Below are 25,089 nucleotides of genomic sequence, written 5' to 3'. Positions count from 1 at the left end.
CACCACCACCACCTGCCTGACATCTGTGGCACTATCCCAGCTCCAGCCTCCCCAACGCCACCTCTGGGCAGCCAGCACAGTCACCTTGCCTCCCTCCCTGACAGCGGTCCCATCACTGTGCCACTGTGCCACCTTCCTTGACGCCTCCACTGAGCAACCAACATCATCATAGTATCACCCTTCTCGACACCACCTGAGGCTGTCGACACCATCATCAATACACCTTCCATGACAGCTCCTCTGTGACCCCGGCCCCATCATCGTGCCACCTTCCCTGCATCGCCCCTGTGTCACTGGCAATATGACCATGACACCCACCCCTGACACTATCACCAGGCCATTGACATTGTCATCGTGCCACCTTCCCTGAAAAGTTTTATAGTCAGCCCGCCCTGTCAACAACAAGCGCCTCCCTGACAACTCCTCGGAGCCACAGACAAAGTCAATCTGTAACCCTTCCACACATGTTGTCTGAGCCGCTGGCACTGTTATCGTGCCACTCTACCCGACACCTCCTGTGAAACCGGCATCGTCATAGTGCCACCTTTCTCGACACCACCTCTGGGGCCACCGGCACTCTCATTGTGCTACCATCTGGGCCAGAAGGTACCATCATTGTGCCACCCACCCTGATACCTCCTCTGGACAACTGGCATCGTCACTGTGCCATTCTTCTCGCCACCACCTCCAGGCCACCAGCACTGTCATCGCGCCACTTTCCCTGACAGCTCCTATGGGCAACCGATACCATCACCGTGACACCCTGACCGACACTTCCTATAGGCAGTTGGCACAGTCACTGTGCCCCCCTACATGAAACGTCTGGGCCATTGGCACAGTCATTTTGCCACCCTTCTTGAAACCACTTCCGGGCCGTTGGCACTGTTATCGTGCCAGCCTCTCTGACAGCACCTCTGGGTCACCATATGCCACCCTCCGCTGACACCACCACCAGTCCACTAGCACTGTCTTCGTAACCAACCCCCCCCCCCCGCCCGACACCACCTCAGAGCAGCTGGCCCTGTCACGGTGCCACCTTCCTGATGCCTCTTCCAGGCTACTGGTACAGTCTCCATATTACTGTCCCTGACACTCCTCTGGGCTGCCCCAATATTCAGCAAACGAGCCACCTCAACGCCTCTTCTGAGCCAGCTGGGCCACTTGCTATGACACCTCCATTGGGCCACTGCATCCTGTCATCCCAACACCTCAGCCCTGTCACCTCCGCCTCCCACACCGACACCACTGGGCCGCTAGCACCACTGGCCTCACCTCCTCTGCTGGGCCACCACACGAGCCGCCTGGGCATCTTAGTTGGGCCAACGCACCAGCCGACCTGACACCTCCTCCTGGGCCACTGATGTCAATCACTCCCGACACCTCCAGGGCCACCAACACCTCCATTCGGCCACCAGACCAGCCATCCTGACCCCTCCTGCTGGGCCACTACTGCCTCCCACCCTGACACCTCTGGGCCACCGCACCTGCCACAACAAAACCTCAGGTGGGCAACCACTAACACCCACCTTGACACCACAGGCTGGCCACCACACCAGCCGACAGACAACTCCACTGGGCCAGTGGTGCCACCTGATCCAACACCCCTGACAGACCACCGCGGCCACCCCCCGGACACCTCTTCTGGACACTGCACCAACCACCATGATGCTTCCACTGGGTCACCGCCAACATCTGCCTTGACACCTCCGCTGGGCTACCGCCATCACCCATTGTGACATCTCCACCAGGACACCACATCTCCTCTACCGACACCTCTGCCAGGCCACTTCACCAGCCACCACAAGATCCTGAATTTGGCATTGCGTTTGCCCGATTCAGACGGGTCCAGTGAGTTTCACAGATGTACTAACTGCCCGATAAACCACGGGTCATCTATCACCTCTTCTCATCTCACCATCTCCTCCTGAATGTCCAGGTTTAGTCATGGATGGCTATTGCAGAGAAAAACTTAGAACATTATTATTATTATTATTATTATTATTATTATTATTATTATTATTATTATTATTATTATTATTATCATGTGCCATCGAGTCATTTGCGATTCAAAGTACTCCATGGATATACTTTCTCCAGGTTGTCCTGTCCTCTGCCATAATCCGCAACCTTTCTAACGGTTCTTCCATTATTGCTGCTTTGGTCCCTATCTAGCTGCCTATCTACCTCTTCTACGTTTTCCCTGGACTTTTCCTAGCATTAGTGTCTTCTACAGAGAATCAGTCCTCCTAATTGCATGTCCAAAATAAGCTAATGTAAGTCGAGACTTTTGGCCCTGAAAAGACCACGTGGGTTTAATTTGTTTGGTTTTCAGGCAGTCCATGGTATTTGCAAAAGCCTTCTACAGTACCGCATTTCCAAAGAATCGATGTTATTTCTGTCCTGTCTTTTCACTGTCCAGATTTCAGATCCATACATTGTCACTAGGAATACCATAGAGTTTAATCATTTGTGTTTTTGTGGCAATTGGTACATCAGCACAGCACATTTCACGTCTTTTCTGGGCTCTTCATAGCAACTCTTCCTATCATTAATCTTTGGAGTTTTACTTGTCTACTAGATCCTTTATTATTGATTATCGATCCCAAGATAGAAAAATTATCAACTATTTCAAACTTCTCTCCGTCTAGGACTAAAGTGCTAAAACTTTCATTTGCCATGATCTCTGTTTTCTTGACATTGAAATATAGGCCAATCTTTTTGCTCTGTTCCTTAATTTTTAATATTAAGCCCTTCAAGTCTTCTTCACTTTCTGCTAGTAGGGTTATATCATCAGCATAACGAACCTTGTTTGTATTGCTCCCTCCAATCTTTACTCCCCGTTTGTCTTTATCGAGTCCGACTTCTCTCATTAGGTATTCCGTGTAAAGGATGAGCAGATACGGCAATAAGATACATCCTTGACATACAATCTTGCTATTGGAAAACCAAACTGTTTCTCCCTATTCTGTTCTTATTGTAGCCACCTGTCTGTCATCCAGAGGAGCAGCGTGGCGCAGAGGAAAAAGCACGGGCTTTGGAGTCAGAGGTCATTGGTTCAAATCCCAGCTCTGCCAACTGTCAGCTGCTTGGCTTTGGGCAAGTCACTTAACTTCTCTGTGCCTCGGTTCCCTCATCTGTAAAATGGGGATTAAGACTGTGAGCCCCCCACAGTACAACCTAATCACCTTGTAACTTCTCCAGTGCTTAGAACAGGGCTTTGCAAACAGTAAGCACTTAACAAATGCCATTAGTATTGTAATTATAATTATTATTATTGTATAGGTTCCATATTAATGCACCTAATGGTCTGGTACGCCCATTTCCCTTAATGTGCTCCAGAATTTCTTGTGATCCACACAATCAAAGGCCTTACTATAATCAATAAAACACATGCTGACTTCCTTTTGCTATTCTCTTGTCCTTTCAATTATCCAAAGGACATCAGCTATAATATCTCCTGTCCCTCGTCCTTTCTGGAATCCTGCCTGAGCAAAGGGCAATTCATATTCCATGTAGGCCTCCATTGGACGCTGTATAGCGTTTAGCAGTACCTTCCTGGCATGTGAGATCAAGGAAACTGTAGATAATTGTTGCTTTTAGTTATATCTCTTCGTTTCAGTATTGGAGCATGAACTGATCTTTCCCAATCAGATGGCCATTGAGGGGTTAGCCATATTAGCCATACCTGTTGACATAATTTGGTAATTACTTTGACCGCTTCCTCTTCAGCTGCCTGAAACATCTCAGTAGGAAGCCTATCAAGCCAGGTCCCTTGTTTTTGGTGAGGTAGCATAAAGATGACCTAAAACTTCACTTTCCATGATAAGTGGCTCTAATTCAAAATGAACTTACTCAAATACTTCTTTTATATTGCTATCTTTAGGGTACAGTTCCTAGGTGTATTCTTTCCATCTCTGTTTGATTCCACTTGGTATCATTTATCGTCAGGCCATCTTCATTTTGACAAAGCCAATCCGAGGACGACACATTCCCTTAATTTCCTTAATCCTCTGAAATAGTGATCTTGTCTGCCCATTTTTGTTACTGACTTCCATTTCTTTCCATATGCTGTTATAATATTCCTGTTTGTCCTTCGTGGTTCAACGCTGGACTTCTCGGTTCAGTTCATTAACCAGGTCGTTTTGTCCTCTGATTTTTTGCTTACTTCCCTTTCTTGGCTACTTCGCGAGTTATGTTTGACATCCATTTTGGCATTTTCTTCTTCCTAACCTTTTGTAATACTGTGTCACTTTCTTCCTTGATGACATTTTTAGTCTCCATCCACATTTCCTCTGGTTCCTTGGCTGTGAGATTAAGCGCATCAAATATATTTTTTACATGCTTCTGTTGCCGAATTGTACTTTCCAAGCAGTAAGTACAGTGTTCTGCACACAGTAAGCTCTCAATAAATACGATTGAATGAATGAATGATACTTAAATACAGGGGGAATATTCGTCAATTGATTTTTGGACACCTATAAAGCATGATTGATCTTCTTAAGTTTTATCCTGAGTTTAAACATTGACAGCTCGTGGTCTGTTCCACAGTCAGCCCCAGGTCACGTTTTTGATGCCAAAATAGAACTTCTCCATCTCGTTCTACAATTAATATAGTCTATTTGATTTCTATATAGTCCATCTGGTGAAGTCCATGTCCACAGTCGTCGTTTAGGTTGGAAAACGAAGGTGTTGGCAATACAAAAGTCATTTGATTCATAGAACTCATAAGTCGGTCCCCGGCTCGATTCCTATTTCCAAGACCATATTTTCCAACAACTATCACTTCCATTCCATTACTAACTTTTGCATTCCAATCCCCAGTGATAATCAACACATCTTGCTTACAGCTTTTATCAAATTCTCTCTGTACTTCACTGTAAAACCTCTCTATTTCTTCTTGCCCTGCATTTGTTGTTGGGGCATACACCTGAAGTATGGTCCTACTGAATGGTTTTCCTCTGAACCTACTAGATATCAATATGTCATTGACAGCTTTATATCCAATAAGTGTCTTAGCAGTTTTCTTTGTTTCAATTATTGCTATGACACTTCTTTTTCAGCATGGACAGAGTAATATATGATGTGCTCATTCTATTGGAAATACCCAGTACCAGTTCATTTCAGTTTGCTTATTCCTAAGATGTCAATCTTCAATTGGTCCATTTCATTCTTGAATATTTCCAACTTACCCTGGTTCATATTTCATACATTCCATGATGTAATAATAAGAGTATCTTTACAGCTTCAGATACTCATTTCTTGTGTGGCAACATCAACGACCAGGTGTTCCAAAGGCTTTATTCTGGACACGTCACAGACACCCATGATACTCTGAGACGTCACATGCTCTTCCCCAGCAGCTCATTGAGCTCACCTCGTCCAGGAGATCTTCCCTGACAGAGCCCTTCCTTTTCCTCTCCTCCTCCTCTCCTCCCTATCACCCCCCACCTCCCTCTGCTCAGCCACCTTCCCCTCCCCACAGCACGTATGTATATTTGTGCATATTCATTACTCTGTTCATTTTATTAATAATGTGTATATAGCTATAATTCTATTTATTCTGATGGTATTGACACCTGTCTACTTGTTTTGTTTTCTTGTCTGTCGCCCCCTTCTAGACTGTGAGCCCGTAGTTCTGTAGGAACCGCCACTATATGTTGCCGATTTGTACTTCCCAAGCGCTTAGTACAGTACTTTGCACACAGTAAGCGCTCAATAAATACGATTGAATGAATGAATTAATGAATGAGTGCCTACCAACCTGAGGAGCTCATCTTCCAGCACTATATAATAATAATAATGGCATTTATTAGGCGTTTACTATGTGCAAAGCACTATTCTAAGAGCTGGGGAGGTAACAAGGTGATCAGGTTGTCCCACGGGGGCTCTCAGTCTTAAACCCCATTTTACAGATGAGGCAACTGAGGCACAGAGAAGTTAAGTGACTTGCCCATAGTCACACAGCTGACAATTGGCAGAGCTGGCTGGGATTTGAACCCATGAACTCTGATTCCAAAGCCCGGGCTCTTTCCACTGATCCACGCTGCTTCTCTGCTTCTCCGATATCTGTAATCATTCTGGTATATGTATCCATGGAGTTTTCTTGGTAAAAATGCAGAAGTGGTTTACTATTGCCTCCCTCCGCTTGGTGAAAACTTGAGTCTCTGGTGTTGTCCTTGATCAACATTTTGATCATTTGATCAACCACCTTTGACTCTTTCCTATAGCACTGTTGCCCAGCACAGGTGAATAAACTTTGTCTGATGCTTCCGTTTAGACCATTCCATTATGGGTAACCCAGCGAGGGTATCATGCAATGGCATAGCTTTAGGCTTCATTGGCATACGCAAACTCTTCTGCCACGGTAAGGCATTGATTCATAAGAGAGCTTCTTGCCATATCCAACATCATAACCTATTTGTCCTCTACCTCTCATCTGCCTTAAACACTGACAACATTGACAACCTTTTTCTCCTGGAAACATTATCCAACTTCGGCTTCATTGACACTGTCCTCTCCTGGTTCTTCTCTTTTCTCTCTAGCCGCTCATTCTCAGGCTCATTTGTTCTAATTTTTCTCCTTTGCCTCCCACCCCCAAACTGTGGGGGTCCCTCAAGGTTCAGTTCTGGGTCCCCTTCTATTCTCTATCTACACTCATTCCCTTGGAGAACACATTCGCACTCATGACTTCACCTCTAAGATGCCCAAATCTACATCTCCAGTCCTGATCTCCCTCCCTCTCTGCAGTCTCGCATTGCCTCTTGGCTTCAAGACATCTCTATTTGATATCCTCCTGTCACCTCAAGCTGAACATGTTCAAAACAGAGCTCCCTACCTTCCCACCCACACATTGTCCTCCCCCTGACTGTCCCATCACTGTAGACAGTATCACCATCCTTCCTGTCCCTCATTATCCTTTACTCCTCTCTCGTATTCCATCCCAATATTCAATCCATCATTAAATCAAGTCAGTTCCACCTTCACAACATCACTACAATCTGCTCTGTCCTCTCCATCTAAACGTCTACTACATTAATCCAATCACTCATCCTAACAACCTGGATTACTGTATCAACCTCCTTGCTGGCCTCCCTTCCTTCTATATCTCCCCAGTCCTGTCCATATATCACTATGTTGCCCGGATCATTTTTATACAAAGACCTTCAGGTCATATTTCCCCACTCCTCAAGAGTCTCCTGTGGTTTCCCATTCACCTCCACATAGATCAAAAAGTCCTCACCACTGGCTTTAAACCACTCAATCACCTTGTCCCCACCTACCCTACTCTCCCAGTACAACCAAGCCCCCACACCTAGCTCCTCTAATGTTAACCTTTTCATTATATCTCGATTTCATCTATCTTGCCACCAGCCCCTTGCCCATGTCCTCCCTCTGGCCTGGAACTCCCTGTCTCCCTCAGATCCAACAATTACTGTCTCCCCTTCAAAGCATTGTTGAAGGCACAGCTCCTATAAGAGGTCTTCCCTGACTAAGCCCTCCTTTCTTCTTCTCCTATCCCCTTCTGCATTGCCCTGACTTGCTCCCGTTATTCATCTCTCCTCCCAGCCCCAGAGCATTTATTTACATATCTATACTATATTTCTTCATATTAGTGTTTCTCTCCTGCTCTATACTGTAAGTTTGTTGTGGGCAAGGAAAATGTGGATTAACGGTTAAACGGTATTCCCCATGCACCTAGCACGGTGCTTTACACAGGGTAAGTGCTCAATAAATCCTACTAACTGAGTGGGGAAAAGAGAGCTGAGGGGTAGTGCTGCAGAGATCATAGACCTGAGGGGCACATTTATTTATTTACTTATTGCTTCCGGTGTGCAGATCACTGTACCAAGTGCTTGGGATAGTACAATGTAACAATAAAAAGACACATTACCTGCCCACAACAAGCTTACAATCTAGAAGGGGAGACAGACATTAGCAGAAATAAATGAATGACAGATACAGACATGAGTGCTTAGGGGGTGGGAGGGGGGAATAAATAAAGGGAGCAAGTCAGGGTGAAGCAGAAGGGAGTGGGAGAAGAGGAAAGGAGGGCTTAGTCAGGGAAGGCCTCTTCGAGGAGATAGAATGACCTACATCCATACCACACTGTAAGAACCGTGTGATAACCAATTGCACCACTTCAGCTCCAGGAACCACCAAGATGAGCATGGAAACTGGTTCATCACCTTCACTCTATCTCCTGAGCTGGACACCCTAGAGCCAATCAGAGGCCGGCATGGGGTCCTCGGGAGCAGGCAGGAAAGGATGCTAAATTCAGCAACCAAATCATTCTAGAATGGACAAGGAACCCAGCAAACTCATTCATTCATTCATTCAATTGTATTTACTGAGCGCTTACTGTGTGCAGTACTGTGTACTAAGCGCTTGGGAAGTACAAGTTGGCAACATATAGAGACGGTCCCTACCGAACAGTGGGCTCACAGTCTAGAAGGGGTACAAATCTGATAATACTACTACTACTATTAATAATAATAATAGTAATATTAATAATAATGGCATTGATTAAGTGCTTACTATGTGCAGGTTACAAGGTGATCAGGTTGCCCCACGTGGGGCTCACAGTCTTAATTCCGAATTTACAGAAGAAGGAACTGAAACACAGAGAAGTTATGTGACTTGCCCAAGGTCACACAGTTGACAAGTGGCAGAGTCAGGATTTGAATCCATAACCTCTGACTCCAAAGCCCGTGCTCTTTCCACTGAGCAGCACTGCTCATCTGTCATCTGATCTATCTGATCTGCCTCTGAACAAGACTGCGCCTCAAAAAGACCTGCACAAAGAGAAACAAATCAGCATCAGGCATAGAGGAACGGATCCAACATCCGGCCACCCACCTGCCTGTCAATGTGTTGTCATACCTGAAGAGGTAGGGGCCAGGATGCTCCACTGTCCACCTTTTCAGGTGGAACCGAGGGCCTTTGGGCCCTTCCGATGCTCCAAGTTGCTTCGAGTTTGGCTGGGGCCCAGGGCCACCCTACGTTCTGGCCTAATCCTTGGGCACTGGTAAGGGACTGGAAAGGGGACACGCTGTCTTCCTCGAAGGATTCTTAGCTAGTATTCTGTGGTCTGTTCCATCCTCCATCACTCCTCAGGAGCCCAGGGGCTTGGCTCCTGCCAGCCCCTCACTAATCCCTTCTAGAAAAGGAATCCATGAAAACTCAGTCTCTCAAGGCCGGCTTTTTTACTGATTATTTGTAAAAACTTACTAGGTGTCAGGCACTGTACTAAGCGGTGGGAGAGATACAAGCTAATCAGGTTGGACATAGCCCATGTCCCACCTGGGGCTCACAATGTTAATTTCAATTTTACAGATGTGGGAACTGGAGCCCAAAGAAGTGAATTCATTTGGCCAAGGTCACTCAGCAGACAAATGGTAGAGCTGGCATCAGAACCCACATCCTCTGTCTCCCAGGCCCATGCTTTAAACATGAGGCCATGATGCTTCCCAAGGGAGAGATGGAGGCCAGTGATAAGCCTCTCTAATGTGGGAGAAAGCACCATGCCAAACCACTCAGGGGTAAGGGGTGGGGTCCCTTGCCATTATCTAGAGGGTGATTCCTCCTCCTCTCCCAAAAAAAACGCTGCCCAGTTCCCTCATTCATTCATTCAAACGTATTTATTGAGCACTTACTGTGTGCAGAGCACTGTACTAAGCATTTGAAAGATACATTTCTGCAACAGATAGAGACAATCCCTACCCAACAGCGGGATTACAGTCTAGAAGGGGGAGACAGGCAAGAAAACAAAACAAGTATACAGGCATCAATACCATCAAATTAGATAAATAGAATCTACTCTATTCTATTCTCGGCAGTCCCTGCTCCCCATGTCTCCCCACATAGAGAAGGGAGGGAAAGAACCCTATCCTTCCTCTCCTGCTGCCATTTGGGCCCGCAATTCTAACCTCCATTCCTTCTTAAAATCCCACCCTCTCTTTAACCTCCCTGCCATGGACCAAATGTCAGAACCCCAGAGTCCAGTGGATCGTAGAGACCCTAACAGTGATTTAGAGATCTGAGAGACAGGGAGCCGAGAGGCAGAGAGCAGAGAGCTGGGGTGCAAAGAGCAGAGAACTGGTGGACAAAGAGCAGAAATCTGGGGTAAGATTGAAAAGAGCTGGGTGTGGGCAGAGAGAAGAAAGCCTAGAGTGGGCAGGGAGCCTGAGGAAGAGAGGAGAGAGCCTGATGGCAGAGGGCAGAGGGCAGACTGCATGGGGGCCGCGAGGCCCACCGCGAGGCCTTGCTGCTCCCGGAAGGATCCTCTCCTCAGAGCGCCGCCATTGACACCCGGGACTCCGTTCCCGAGAGGCCCGCCCGCCCGCCCGCCATCACACCGCGAGACGCCCGGGACTCCGTTCCCGAGAGGCCCGCCCGCCATCACACCGCGAGGCCTTGCTGCTCCCGGAAGGATCCTCTCCTCAGAGCGCCGCCATAGACGCCCGGGATTCCGTTCCCGAGAGGCCCGCCCGCCATCACACCGCGAGGCCCTGCTGCTCCCGGAAGGATCCTCTCCTCAGAGCGCCGCCATAGACACCCGGGACTCCGTTCCCGAGAGGCCCGCCCGCCCGCCCGCCATCACACCGCGAGACGCCCGGGACTCCGTTCCCGAGAGGCCCGCCCGCCATCACACCGCGAGGCCTTGCTGCTCCCGGAAGGATCCTCTCCTCAGAGCGCAGCCATTGACGCCCGGGACTCCGTTCCCGAGAGGCCCGCCCGCCCGCCCGCCATCACACAGCGCGGCCTTGCCGCTCCCGGAAGGATCCTCTCCTCAGAGCGCCGCCATTGACGCCCGGGACTCCGTTCCCGAGAGGCCCGGCCGCTCACCCGCCCGCCATCTCAGCGCCCCCACGGACGCCTCCCCTGCTTCCGCCCCCCGACTTAGGAGGCCTTCCGTAAAGTGCCCCTCATCCCCCCCCTTCCCGGTCCGGTCCTGACTGACTCTCCCCCCGCCCCCAGGTAAAAAGCCCTTGTTAGCACCTTGTTAGCACCATGTTAGCACCATGTTACATGTTACATTAACGACAACCTCATTCACACCTACTCAGCCCTCCCATGCTAGTTGACTGTTCGCTCCCCTCTCCAGGTATCTCTGCTCCCTGACCCCCCTTAACTGGCCCACCCTACTCCAGCTCTTAATAGTTTGTATCTGCTCTCTGTGGCATCATTATCTGCCAATTCTATTATTGCCGTAGCATATTGATTGCTTAACTACACCCTGTGATGCCTTCACCTACTTTTATCATTGCTACTGTTTTATTGCTTCTGCATCTCAATTGTTAACCCCCCGCTGTACTGTCACTCGCCCTGCTGACCTCACCATGAACTTTCAGTTCCCTTGCTCCCAACTGCCATTCCCATTCCTCACCTTCCCCTTCCCCTCTCCCACCCAGCTGTTTCCCTCCCTCTCACCCACCAAGACCACTCCCCCTCACCCCCTACCAAGGATTCCTCTGTACCAGCGCAGGTCCTCCGCCTCTCCCTCCCGGCCCCCTCCCTCCCCTTCTCCCCGCCCCCACCCCATCCCAGTTCTCCTTTCCCATCGCCACCCCCCCTTCCCACTCTCCCCGCCCAGGCCCCCGCCAACTCATCCCTATCCAAACCCTCCCCACCCCTCGCACCCTTCCCCCTCCCTCCCCACCCTCGACAGCCGCTGCCAAGTGTGGCCTCTGGAACCCCCGCTCCATTTTAAGTAAGACCCCTTTCATCCTGGACCTTTTCCTTTCCAGTTCTCTACTCCTCCTCGCCCTAACTGAAACATGGCTGTCGCCGGACGACACGGTCTCTTCTGCTGCTCTCTGCAGTGCAGGCCTCTTCTTCTCCCACTCCCCCAGACTCACCGGAAAAGGAGGAGGTGTCGGTTTCCTTCTCGCCCTCCAAATGTCGCTTTCGCACTATCCCTCCTCCCCCTTCCCTTTCCTTCCCTTCCTTTGAAGCCCACATTATTCGCCTCTACCACCCCCTCCAGATTCTTGTAGCCGTCATCTACCGCCCTCCCGGCCCCACTTCCAACTTCTTTAACGACTTTGACCCCTTCCTCACCTTCCTTCTCTCCTTCTCCATACCCACTCTGATCCTCGGAGACTTCAATATCCACATGGATATCCCTAACGACTCCTCTGCCGCCCGCCTTCTATCTCTCCTTGACGCTGCCAACCTCTTCCTCCACCCCACCTCGCCCACTCACCAACTTGGTCATACCCTCGACCTCATCATCTCCTACCGCTGCACTGTGTCCACCCTCACTAACTCTGTAATCCCTCTCTCTGATCATAATCTTCTCACCTGCCTCCTCACTCACACTCCTTTCCCCTGTAAATCCGTATTACTCCCTCACAGAGATCTCCGCTCTCTGGACCCCACCCATCTTTCGGAGCGCCTCACACCCCACCTCGCCGCCCTCTCCTCTCTACCCAGTCTTGATGATCAGATTACTGCTCTCAACTCTACCCTTTCTACTCAGCTAGACTCACTCGCTCCCCTTTCCCTTCGCCGCTCTCGCACCACTAACCCACAGCCCTGGATCACTGCCACTGTCCGCCTCCTTCCCTCTTATGCTCGAGCTGCCGAACGCTGCTGGCGAAAGTCTAAACACCATGCCAACCTCGTTCACTTCAAGTTTATCCTTTCCTGCCTTAACTCAGCCCTCTCTTCTGCCAGACAAAACTATTTCTCCTCCCTTATTGACACCCATGCCCATCACCCCCGCCAGCTCTTCCGTACATTCAACTCCCTTCTCAGGCCCCCGGTTCCTCCCCCTCCTCCTTCCCTCACCCCCAACGATCTGGCCTCCTACTTCATTAACAAAATTAAATCCATCAGGTCCGACCTCCCCGAAGTCTCTTCCCCCATTTCTCCATCCCCCCGGCTCTCAACACTCTCTGCTACTCTCCCATCCTTCCCAGCGGTATCCTCAGAGGAACTCTCCTCCCTCCTCTCAAGTGCTACTCCGGCCACCTGTGCTTCTGACCCCATTCCCTCTCATCTTATGAAATCTCTCGCTCCATCCCTTCTCCCCTCCTTAACTTCCATCTTCAACCGCTCACTCTCCACTGGTTCCTTCCCCTCTGCCTTCAAACATGCCCATGTCTCTCCCATCCTAAAAAAAACCCTCTCTTGACCCCACCTCACCTTCTAGTTATCGTCCCATATCTCTCCTACCATTCCTTTCCAAACTCCTTGAACGAGTTGTCTACACGCGCTGCCTAGAATTCCTCAACAACAACTCTCTCCTCGACCCCCTCCAGTCTGGCTTCCTTCCCCTTCATTCCACGGAAACTGCGCTCTCAAAGGTCACCAATGACCTCCTGCTTGCCAAATACAACGGCTCATACTCTATCTTACTCTTCCTCGACCTCTCAGCTGCCTTCAACACTGTGGACCACCCCCTTCTCCTCAACACGCTATCTGACCTTGGCTTCACAGACTCCATCCTCTCCTGGTTCTCCTCTTATCTCTCCGGTCGTTCTTTCTCAGCCTCTTTTGCAGGCTCCTCCTCCCCCTCCCATCCCCTTACTGTGGGGGTTCCCCAAGGTTCAGTGCTTGGTCCCCTTCTGTTCTCAATATACACTCACTCCCTTGGTGACCTCATTCGCTCCCACGGCTTCAACTATCATCTCTACGCTGATGACACCCAGATCTACATCTCTGCCCCTGCTCTCTCCCCCTCCCTCCAGGCTCGCATCTCCTCCTGCCTTCAGGACATCTCCATCTGGATGACTGCCCGCCACCTAAAGCTCAACATGTCGAAGACTGAGCTCCTTGTCTTCCCTCCCAAACCTTGTCCTCTCCCTGACTTTCCCATCTCTGTTGACGGGACTACTATCCTTCCCATCTCACAAGCCCGCAACCTTGGTGTCATCCTCGACTCCGCTCTCTCATTCACCCCTCACATCCAAGCCGTCACCAAAACCTGCCGGTCTCAGCTCCGCAACATTGCCAAGATCCGCCCTTTCCTCTCCATCCAAACTGCTACCCTGCTCATTCAAGCTCTCATCCTATCCCGTCTGGACTACTGCACCAGCCTTCTCTCTGATCTCCCATCCTCGTGTCTCTCTCCACTTCAATCCATACTTCATGCTGCTGCCCGGATTATCTTTGTCCAGAAACGCTCTGGACATATTACTCCCCTCCTCAAAAATCTCCAGTGGCTACCAATCAATCTGCGCATCAGGCAGAAACTCCTCACCCTGGGCTTCAAGGCTCTCCATCACCTCGCCCCCTCCTACCTCACCTCCCTTCTCTCCTTCTACTGCCCAGCCCGCAACCTCTGCTCCTCCACTGCTAATCTCCTCACTGTACCTCGTTCTCGCCTGTCCCGCCGTCGACCCCTGGCCCACGTCATCCCCCGGACCTGGAATGCCCTCCCTCTGCCCCTCCGCCAAGCTAGCTCTCTTCCTCCCTTCAAGGCCCTGCTGAGAGCTCACCTCCTCCAGGAGGCCTTCCCAGACTGAGCCCCTTCCTTCCTTTCCCCCTCGTCCCCCTCTCCATCCCCCCATCTTACCTCCTTCCCTTCCCCACAGCACCTGTATATATGTATATATGGTTGTACATATTTATTACTCTATTTATTTATTTATTTATTTATTTTACTTGTACATTTCTATCCTATTTATTTTATTCTGTTGGTATGTTTGGTTCTGTTCTCTGTCTCCCCCTTTTAGACTGTGAGCCCACTGTTGGGTAGGGACTGTCTCTATGTGTTGCAAATTTGTACTTCCCAAGCGCTTAGTACAGTGCTCTGCACATAGTAAGCGCTCAATAAATACGATTGATTGATTGGGGGCATGGGGCAGAAAGGTTGGTGAGGCAGAGAGCAGAGTGCTGAAGGGGCAAAGAATGCAGCGGGGGCAGAGAGTAGAAAGGTGGGGGGCAGAGATCAGAGACCTGGGGGGCAGAAACCTGAGGTATGGGGTCAGAGAGCAGGAGGGGAATAGGGAAGGGAGCTGGGGGGTAGAGAGCTGGTGGGGCAGTGAGCTTGAGGGCTGGGGGCGGCGTGGAGGTTAGAGCGCTTAGTGACAGAGATCTGAGGAGTAGAGAGCTAGGGATCCAAAGAGCTGAGTGTCAGAGAGGTTGGGGCAGAGATCAGAGAGCTGTGTGCAGGGGGCTCAGAGCAGAAATTTGGGGGAGCAGAGAGATGGGGCAAGGGGCAGAAAGCCAAGAGCTGGGTAAGGCAGGGGACAGAGAGCTAAAAGTCAGAGAGCAGGGGGGAAAGAGCTGACAGGCAGAGAGCTGGGAGGAGAGAGAGGTGGATGGGACAGAGAGCTGGAGGGTGCGGAATAGAAAGCTCGGGGGAAAGAGTATTGGGGGACAAAGAGACTGGGATTAGGGAGCAGGGAGTAGGGTGAAAGCACAGAGCTGGGGGAGGGGGAAAAAAGCAGAACACTGGAGCCAAGAGCAGTAAGTACGGAGGCAGACAGACAGTTGAACAGGGAGCTGGGGGAGGAAATTGAGCTGAATTGCCGGGAGCTTGGAGGAGCAGGAAGTGAGGGACAAAGAGCAGAGACATGGGGTAAGACAGCAGATAGCTGAAAAACAGGCTGCAGAAAACTGGGGGACGCAGAGCAGAGAGCATGTGGATGGAGATCTGAGAACTGGGGGGCAGGGTAGAGAGCTTATGGAGGATAGCAGAAGTCCAGGGGGCAGAGAGCCTGGGGTAGAGAGACCTACGAGGCAGGAGTCTGTGAGGTAGGGCTAGGGAGCAGAGAGCAGACGGGCAAAGAGCAGGCAAGAAGAGAGCAGATTGGAAGAAAGCCGAGAGCTCGGGGTCAGAGAACTGAGGGGCAGAGAGCTCAGGGACAGAGGATTGAGGGAAAGAGAGCTGAACGGCGGAGAGCCTAGAGCTCAGGGACAGAGAGATAGTGACAGAAATCAAAGAGTTGTGGGACAGAGAATGGGGGGATCTTAAGCAGGGGGAGCAGAAAGTGGGAGGGCAGAACCTGGTGGGCCAGAAAGTGGGGGGAGTGGGCTAAAACTGAGGACTTGGAGCTGAGGGGGAGGGAGATTAGTAGTACAGATCTAAGGATCCAAAGAACAGCGGGGCAGAGTGTGGGAAGCAGAGAGGAGGAGGCAGACAATAGGGGGAACAGAAAGGGGGGCAAAAAGTACGGAGACAGAGGTCAGGAGCGAAGGCAGATGAGGGGCAGGCAGTGGTGTAGCAGATAGCAGAGGGACAGAGAGTAGAGGAGTAGAGGGCAAAGGGGCCGAGTGGCAGAAACCTTGGGGGATAGATAGCCAGGGAGATGGAAAGTTGGAAGGATAGAAAGCTGGGCAAACAGAAAGCTGGGTGTCGGAGAGCAGAGAGCTGGGGGCAGAAAGCAGAGAGTTGGGGGGCAAGAGATGAGAGAGCTGGGGGGCAGAGAGCTGGGGAACAAAGAGCAGAGAATTGGGTATAGGATAAATAGCTGGGAGATGGCACATATGGCTGCAGGCAGAGAGCTGGTGGCAGAGAGTTGGGGTTAGAGAGCGGGTGGCAGAGAGTGGATGTTAGAGAGCAGACATCTGATGGGTAGAGAGCCCGGGTGCAAAAATCAGGGAAGGCAAATAGAGCAGGGAGACAGAGAAGCAGGGCAGGGAGTCTAGGGGCAGAACGGCATAGGGCAGTGAGCAGAAGGCCAGAGAAGAAAAGGGAAGAGAGCAAAAAGCAGAGAACGAAAGGGCAGAGAACTGAGGAGCAGTGAAATGAAGCGATTGGAGGTGAGAGTTGAGAGGCAGAGGGAAGAGAGATGAGTGGTAGGGAGCTGAAGCTAAGACACAGAGACCTGAGGGTCAGAGGGAATAGAGTTGAGGGACAGAAAACTGAGGGCTGGAGCACAGGGAAGTGAGAGCTGAGGGGCAGAAAGCAGGGAGACAGAGATTCAGAGAGCAGGTGGATAGAGAGCAGGGAGTCAGAGAACAAGGGCCAGAGATCAGAGGGGAAGAGACTCAAGGGGAAAAATTTGAGGGGCAGAGAACTGAAAGATACAGACCTTAAGGGCAGAGATCTGAGAGCTGAGGGGCTGAGAGTCAAGAGCTGTGTGGGGGGCAGGGGGGCGGGGAGGACGGGGGCAGAGGGACAGGGAGCAGAAACTAAAGGGGCATGGAGTAGAGAACTGAGAGGCAGGGCAGGAAAGCAGGGGACAGAGAGAAGGGGGTCAGGGAAGTGAGGGGCAGGGACCAAGGGGAGCTGATACCCGGTGGCAGAATGCTGAGGGGTGCAAATCTGTGGATCCAGAGAGCTACCGGCAGAAAACATAGAACCGGGGGGCTGAGAGCTGGGTTTTAGAGTCTAGGGGGGCAGAAACTCTGGGGACAGAGACAAGGGTGGAAGAGACCACGAGGGAAAAGACCAGGGGGTAGAAAGTAGTGGGGCAGAATGCAGACGGTAAGAATGCAGATGGGCATAGGGACAGGGAGCTGAGAGCAAAGGGGCATGGAGCCGAGAGCAGAGGGGAAGAGAGCTGATCGCAGGGTGGAAGGAAGGTAGAGAGCAGAGGGGAAGGGAGCATTCATTCATCCATTCAAGCGTATTTATTGAGCGCTTACCGTGTGCAGAGCACCGTACTAAGCACTCGGAAAGTGCAATTCATCTACAGAGAAAATCCGTACCCAACAACAGGCTCACAGTCTAGAAGGGGGGAGATAGCAGAAAACAAAGGCTAAGAGAAAGGAGGGCTGAAGGGTAGGGCGAAGAGAGCTGAGGCACAGCAGGGCAGAGGGGTAGAGGAGCAGAGGGTTGAGAAGCAAAGGAGTGGAAAGCAGAGGGGTAGAAAGTAGGGGGCATTCATTCATTCTATAGTATTTATTGAGTGCTTACTGTGTGCAGAGCACTGTACTAAGAGCTTGGAAAGTACAACGTCATCAACAATCCGTACTCAACAACAGGCTCACAGTCAAGAAGGGTGGAGACAGACAACAGAAAGCAGAGGGAAAGAGAAAGGAGAGACGAAGGGTAGGGGGTAGAGAGCTGAGGGGCAGCGGGTCTGAGAAGCAAAGGAGCAGAAAGCAGAGGGGTAGAAATCAGGGGGCATTAATTCATTCATTCAATAGTATTTATCGAGAGCTTACTGTGTGCAGAGTATTGTACTGAGATGTGGGGGGGGGGGGGGGTTAAGGAGTGGGGAGATGTGCCCAGAATAATTTTTTTAAGAAAATGATCTGGGTAGAAGATTGAAGGTTGAAGGCAGGGCAGTAAAAAAGAAGGCTTGGGCAGCAGTCAGAGAAAGGAAATCTACGGGAAGAAGGTACTATATTGCAATTAATTCATTCATCCAGTAGTATACATTGAATGTCTGCTGTATTCAGAGTACTATACTCTATGCACTTACTGTGGTTGTTCTCACTACGAGCTAGCTTCTGGGGCAGAGAAAAAATAACCAGAATGGAAAGAGTACCTTTTTCACACAGAACTCATAGTCAATGAAGGAGGCAGGACAAGAATTGAATTCCCCTTTTACAGGAAACAGGCCCAGAGAAGTTAAGTGACTTGGTCAAGGTCACCCAGAAGACAAGTGGCAGAACCAGGATTTGAACCCAAGTTTCCTGTCTCCCAGCCCTGTGCTTGTTCCAATAGGCCACATTGTCTCCCTTGTCTCCAAGCTGTGACGTCCTCTGGAAGACGGGGAAAAGCAAGTTGAACTGATATATTGACACAACTGTTTTTCACTTTCTGAAGCCAGAATCAGAGCCAGAGCTATGCTTTTCTAACATGCCTTCCTGTTGGTGAGCAGGGCCTACAAGATCCACCTAGGATCTGTCTCAATAAAGAAGTCCCCATTTGGACTCTCATGATACCGGGCCTACCCTTATGACTAATTACCAAAGAACGACTGCCTCTCACCTCGGCATGTCCAAATTGAGAATCAGATTGATTTGGCCAAATTCCAAACCTCAGATTGGAAAGCTCAGCTCAACTCTTTCCGTATGCTTTGGCATGGTAGACTCTGCTTATTTTCAACAAATCTTTTCTAAAAGGCAAATGTGAGTCTGTGAATGGTTGATTTGGTTAGAATATGTTATTTGGCTCATTTCAATCAGGATGTTGACAATGCTTCACTGGCATGCCTTGATTTCAAGCGGAAAGTCGAATCCTTACAAGAAGAGTTAGTCTTCTTGAAGAAACTTCACGACGAGGTAATGGACTTCCTCTTAATCAGGGAATGTAAATTAAGCCGATCTTGTCAGGGAAGCAAGCAGGAACTTGATCTTCTCTACTTATTCTTCACCAGGAAATCCAGAAGCTGCAAGCCTGGAATCAGGAACAGCACATCCAAATCGATGTGGATGTAGCTAAGCCCATTCACACTGCTGCCCTGTGTGATGTTCTCAAGCAGTACCAGAATGTGGCTGCAAAGAACCTCCATGAAGCTGAAGAATGGTACAAATCCAAGGTGTGACTCCAGGGGAAGGTGTTCCTTGAGAGCGGGACCCTAAGCCTAGTCCCTAAACGAGCTCTCTGGGGATTAAACCAAACAGTTGGCATCGGTCACCCATCTGGAGAGGGGGTGCAGGGATTGGGGGTACGGTGCATGCATGAATACACTCACTTTATCAAACCGGCAGTCAGAGGGTAGGGGCTCCCTTTGGGAGCATATGTGGCATGCGCAGGACTCACCTATTTCCCTAGATGGGTTTCTCAGGACCACGCTGTATGCTACGGGAGGTGGCCCTGGCGACTGTAGGAAAGTGGAATAGGGAATTCATTGGTGATCCAGCTTTCCAGTAGACAGCTGACTGGTCCTCTGTCCTCTTGGGACCAAGGGGCTACGATCCACCCTTGGGTTGAGATGTCCACTGTGAATGTTTTCTCAACAGTTTGCTGACCTCTCTGAAGCTGCTAATAGGAACAATGATGCCCTGCGCCAGGCCAAGCAGGAATCAAATGAGTATCCCTGGTAGGTCCAGTCTCTCACATGTGACGTGGATTCACTGAAAGGGACTGCGAGTACATGCTGGAGGGTGTGGGTGTGGGGGATGAAATACCACAGGTCCGCTGTGTTGGCTGAAGTTGGCATTGTAGGAAATTCTCCCCTTTGCTTGGTGATGGCTAACTTAACACCAACAATGGGCTTTGCTCTAATATCCTAGCCTCCTAAATTGGCATCCCGCCCCTTCTATGAGGACACCCAACAGACATTTTAAACAGGACTATTTAAACCATTTGCCCCATGAACACATATTTCCATAATCCCAAATGTGTTTCTAACCAAAGTAGAAAGCATCGGCAATCAAAACTACTGATTAAATTCAAGTTTGAAACAAAAGAAGTTTAGGTTTTTAACCAAGTGTTAAGCTAGCATGAAAGACCAGATAATTCCTGAACCACACCTCTGGGCCCCGTGTCTTTGATTATTTCTGCTTGACTGACTGTGAGAGACTGGACCTACCACCGATACTCATTTGATTCCTGCTTGGCCTGGCGCAGGGCATCATTGTTCCTATTAGCAGCTTCAGAGAGGTCAGCAAACTGATGAGAAAATATTCACAGTGGACATCTGAACCCCAGGGTGGATCACAGCCCCATGATCCCAAGAGGACAGAGGACCAGTCAGCTGTCAACTTGGAACACAATGTTTCATTCTTCTGTCCATGATTACTTGGAATAGTCAATTGGAACGTGGCTTAAGAATGCTTCTGCAAGCGTTTGGACATACACTTTAGAGAAGCAGCGTGTCTCAGTGGAAAGAGCGTGAGTTTAGGAGTCAAAGGTTATGGGTTCAAATCCCAGCTTCACCAGCTGTCGGTTGTGTAACTTTGGCCAAGTCACTTAACTTCTTGTGCCTCAGTTACCTCATCTATAAAATGGGGATTAAGACTGTGAACCCCCCTTGGGGCAACCTGATCACCTTGTAACCTCCCCAGCGCTTAGAACAGTACTTTGCACATAGTAGGTGCTTAATAAGTGCCATTATTATTATTATTATCTGGCACCATGTTCATGTTGAGAAACCTCTGCCTCTCCATGGACCACAGAATGGGGCCAAACTGGTTTGGGCAGCATTGCTCGGGGCACCAGATCTTTCATGAGGTCATAGCCAAGCTCCTACTCTTCTCTTGCAGAACGAATCACTGGAGCGCCAGATGTGTGAGATGGAGGAGAACTTTTCAGTTGAAGCTGCTAACTACCAAGACACTATTGGCCGCCTTCAGGATGAAATCCAGAACATGAAGGAAGAGATGGCTCGCCACCTGCATGAATACCAGGACCTGCTGAATGTCATGATGGCACTGGATAATGAAATAGCCACCTACCACAAACTGCTGGAGGGGGAGGAGATCAGGTATGTAGGGGAGAGGAGTGGGAGGTATAATCAGGCAAGGTGATCTACTGGGTCAAACTAGAGTAATTCCATCACTCACACAGTTGCTACTAAAGCAGGGGTGGTTGTCACACCACGCAAAGGGTGACTGTGGCCCACATGGTGTAGTGTATAGTGCATGGTCCTGAGAGTCAGAAGGCCATGGGTTCTAATCCCAGCTCTGCCATTTATCGGCTGTGTGACCTTGGGCAAGTCATTTCTCTTCCATGTGCCTTTATTACCTCATCTGTAACATGGGGATGGAGACTGGGCCCCACATGGAACACCTCGACTTGCTTTTATCCTCCCAGTTCTTAATACAGTGCCTGACAGATAGTAAGCACTTATCAAATAACATGATAATAATAATAATAGAATGTGCTGAAATTTAGACTTTTTAACCTGAGTAGCCGGTCACATGATTTATTAGGACAAAAGGAACTAGTCAGAATCAAGATGTACCCTGACTAAATCTACCCCACAATTCCTGAATTGTTTACTCTGCTAAATACCAATGTTCTCATTGACTTGATCATTGACTACCCCTAGGCTTGTAACTGTTTATTTTTGTGGGCAACAAAGTTGATTAAACTTTTTTTTACTTATTACTGCCAAAAAATCCCTATTTTATGAATAGCTATTCACTTTTGTAATCAATAGTTCACACAGCCTGTGTACATGGATTGCTGATCATGAAGTCAATACATGGATTGTATTGTGTGTACAGGGATTGCTGATCACGATCATGAAGCCAATGTTGGCAACTTTTGAAACCTCCAAAGGCACTGAGATGGTTCCTGGTGATACAGAAAGATTCTCAACAGGAGTAAAGACAAGACTCTTAATCCTGTGTAGAGAACTCACGGGTGATATGCAGGGACCATTAAACTCACATTTTGACAAATTGCTATTCTCATCTTTCAGAAACCAACGTTGACTCCCACCCTCTGGTGGACACCCATTCCAAAAGAACACTCCTTATCAAGACTGTTGAAACTATGGATGGACAAGTATTTGAATTTCTTAAATCAAGGGGCTGGAGTCGGGGGGAAGAAGAGGGGTCTGCAGAAAGAAATGAAAGGCCTATGTGCCACCGTCAATATGCCCCACACCCAGCCAGGGATTACGGGAAAGGACTCTCACTAGTTCAGTTCCCAGGACTAGCTGGGAAGGGCAGGCATGCTCAGAGGGACATCTTACTTACCCTCACACGTCTCTTATCCCTGTTTCCAGTACCCATACACATACAAACATTTTGACTCTCTGTAAGTCCAGGCAGTCGACCCTGGCCTGACCCTGAAGATCATTCCCTCACCTCACTGATAGGTCCCCAGGATATACCCTACTGATCGTCACTCTACAGGGCCAGTGCCCTATACGGGCAGCCAGCCTTTGCACCCCAGTGTCCCTGGAGCATATAGTTCATATTAATGCATCCCCAGACAACTAAAGGTAATTGGGGGTCATCCAAATACGTTCCCTAGGAGGTAGGAAGACCACAGCATTGTTGGGTATTCTTGAGTTGGATGCCCTGGGTAGCCTCTAGTTTCGGGCTGGATTCCAGATTCCTTTTGGCCTCTCCTGCACTGAATATGCTTCTGAAATGTGAATAAGCGTTTGGTAGACCCTACTGCCTGAAGGGCCTCTTGGAACCACTGGCATTTTCAGTGTCTTGTGGGCAGCAGCTCATGCCTGCATTTGAGCCTCTGACTGTCCCTCAACCCTGCACCCTTCCTTGTGGGAAACAAAGCTGTCATAATGGAGAAACCAAGCTTCACTAAAGGAAAATGAGGTTCTGAAGGTAGCACCAGGGTAACATGCTTGAGTTATCTGATTAGGTTTCCAAATCTCATACCTCTGCCATCAGACACTTTTTCACTCATTACCTGGTCCTTCTCCTCAACTTGCTGTTTACAGGTCATCAACGAAACAACCCAACACCGTGATGATTTAGGGTGAAAACATGCATCAATGCCCAGTGCAGCAACACATTACCAGCAAGCCAAAGAATTTGACCAAGTCCTAAAACAGCTTTCAAATGCCTTCTGCAGTTTTTCAAGAGCGCAAGACCATCCTGTATAGGTAGAAAGAATAGGTTTGAAGTCTTATGAACACATACCTCTAACTCGTATCTGCCCCAGCATTTAGTTCAGTGCCTGCCACAGAGTAAGCATTCAATAATAATAATAATGATGGCATTTATTAAGCGCTTACTATGTGCGAAGTACTGTTCTAAGAACTGGGGAGGTTACAAGGTGATCAGGCTGTCCCACGGGGGGGCTTAGTCTTAAGCCCTATTTTGCAGATAAGGTAACTAGGGCGAAGAGAAGTTAAGTGACTTGCCCAAAGTCACACAGCTGACAATTGGCAGAGCTGGGATTTGAACCCATGACCTCTGCCTCCAAAGCCCGTACTTTTTTCCACTGAGCCACACTGCTTCTCAATTAATGATATTTAACAAATACCATGAGAGGAAACTTTATCTGTATGAAATCTGTTGGTGGTAAGAGCATTATCCTGTTGATAAAATTACCCACTTTTAGTACTGTTGTTTTTATTATTATGTGGTATAATTATTTAAATTTTGATATTTGTTAAGCACTTCTTATGTGTCAAGCACTGCACTACGTGCTGAAATAGAAGCAGGATAATCAGGTCAGACACAGTTCCCGAACTAGATGGTACTCACCAGTCTAAAGGGAAGGGAGAGAAGGTATTTTGAGGCTTTTTAAAGGTATTTGTTTGTTAAGCACTTACTATGTGCCAATCCCCATTGCACAGATGAGAAAACGTGACAGCTGGAGTCACGGACATGTGGCGATAGGTTGAAGGGCTTAAATTAAATGTCTCCTACTGGAAAGAAGACAAGACATGAAGTCACAAAACCTGGCCTCTAATCTTGGCTCCGCTTGCTATTTGTGAGCTCGGGCAAGTCATTTAACTTCTCTAGGCCTCGGTTTCCTCATGTGTAAAATGGGGATAAAAGTGGATAAAAGCCCTGCTCTCTCTCTCTCTTCTGAACCCAGTGTAGGATGGGAACTATGTCTGACATGATTGTCTTGTATTTTTTAATTGTATTTGTTAAATTCTTACTATGTGTCAGGCACTGTTCTATGCACTGGGGTAGATAGAAGGTAATCAGGTTGGACAATATCCATGTACCGCATGGGGCTCATTTTACAGATGAGGCAACTGAAGTGCAGAGAGGTGAAGTGATTTGCCCAAGATCACACAGCAGACACGTGAAGGTACCAGGTTTAGAACCCAAGTCCTCCTGACTCCCAAACTGCTTGGCAAATAGTGAATGTTTAACAAATTCCACAATAATTCTTACTATAAAAGTAATATGGGGCCATATCTTTGCCAGGCTTTATAATCTTCTATATTCCCCAGTGCTAGTACAGTTCTTAGCACATAGTAAGTACTTAACAGATGCTCTAATTATTATATCACCATCAACATCAATGGTATTCTTTGAGCACTTACTGTGGGCACAGCACTGTAGTAAACGGCTGGTAGACACATTCCTTGCCCACGATGAGCTAAAAGTCTACAGGGGAAGACAGACATGAATGTAAAAAAATAATACATAATTCATAGATGTGTACATAAGTGGTAAGGGTTGCCCTGAGGTCACAGATCCGAGGGCTTAGAAATGAGGAAGGGAAAGGGAGGAGGGAAAATGAAGGCTTAATCAGGGAAGGCCTCTTGGAGGAGGTGTGTCTTCAGTAAGGCTTTGAAGGTGGAGAGAGTGGGAGTCTTGAGGGGAAGGGAGTTCCAGGTGACGGGGGAGATG

General features: G+C 49.0%; 1 pseudogene; it reads left to right on the top strand.

Moving 5' to 3' along the window:
* The first annotated feature begins 813 nt into the window (after positions 1 to 813).
* LOC119921914 lies at positions 814 to 23,252 on the top strand (annotated as a pseudogene).
* Positions 23,253 to 25,089: the final 1,837 nt, after the last annotated feature.

Source organism: Tachyglossus aculeatus, unplaced genomic scaffold (assembly GCF_015852505.1).
Source record: "Tachyglossus aculeatus isolate mTacAcu1 unplaced genomic scaffold, mTacAcu1.pri SUPER_32, whole genome shotgun sequence".
Taxonomy (NCBI): domain Eukaryota; kingdom Metazoa; phylum Chordata; class Mammalia; order Monotremata; family Tachyglossidae; genus Tachyglossus; species Tachyglossus aculeatus.
Note: the sequence above shows the minus strand (reverse complement) of the source record. Positions and strands in the feature narration are given on the sequence as shown.